This window comes from Corvus brachyrhynchos, unplaced genomic scaffold (assembly GCF_000691975.1).
Source record: "Corvus brachyrhynchos isolate BGI_N302 unplaced genomic scaffold, ASM69197v1 scaffold365, whole genome shotgun sequence".
Classification (NCBI taxonomy): domain Eukaryota; kingdom Metazoa; phylum Chordata; class Aves; order Passeriformes; family Corvidae; genus Corvus; species Corvus brachyrhynchos.
Genome location: NW_008239544.1, coordinates 871,868 through 872,256, shown reverse-complemented (window position 1 = coordinate 872,256; position 389 = coordinate 871,868).

The following is a 389-nucleotide window of genomic DNA, read 5'->3' as shown; positions in this document are numbered from 1 at the left end:
GGGGATTTGGCCCCAAACCGCCCACGGGGGCGGGGCCGGGACGCCGCGGGGCCTACTGTCCCTGCAGCCCCCTGGAGTGTCACCTCGGATGGCACGGCGGGCACGGGTGTCGCCGTGGAGCTGCACATCTACCCCGCGGGCCCTGGGGCCATGAGCCCCGTGTGCAGGATTTTGGGACCTGGGCAGGGTTCAGGGGTGGCCAGGACTCGTGGAACCTTCACGGTGTGGACAGCACACAGACACCTTGGGGACACACAGACACCTTGGGGACACACAGACACCATGGGGACACACAGACATCCCGGGGATGCCCAGAGGTGCCCGTGGTGGCACATGGCACGTCCCTCCCAGGCCTGGCTCCCGCGCTGGAGCCGTGGTTTTCCGGCCGT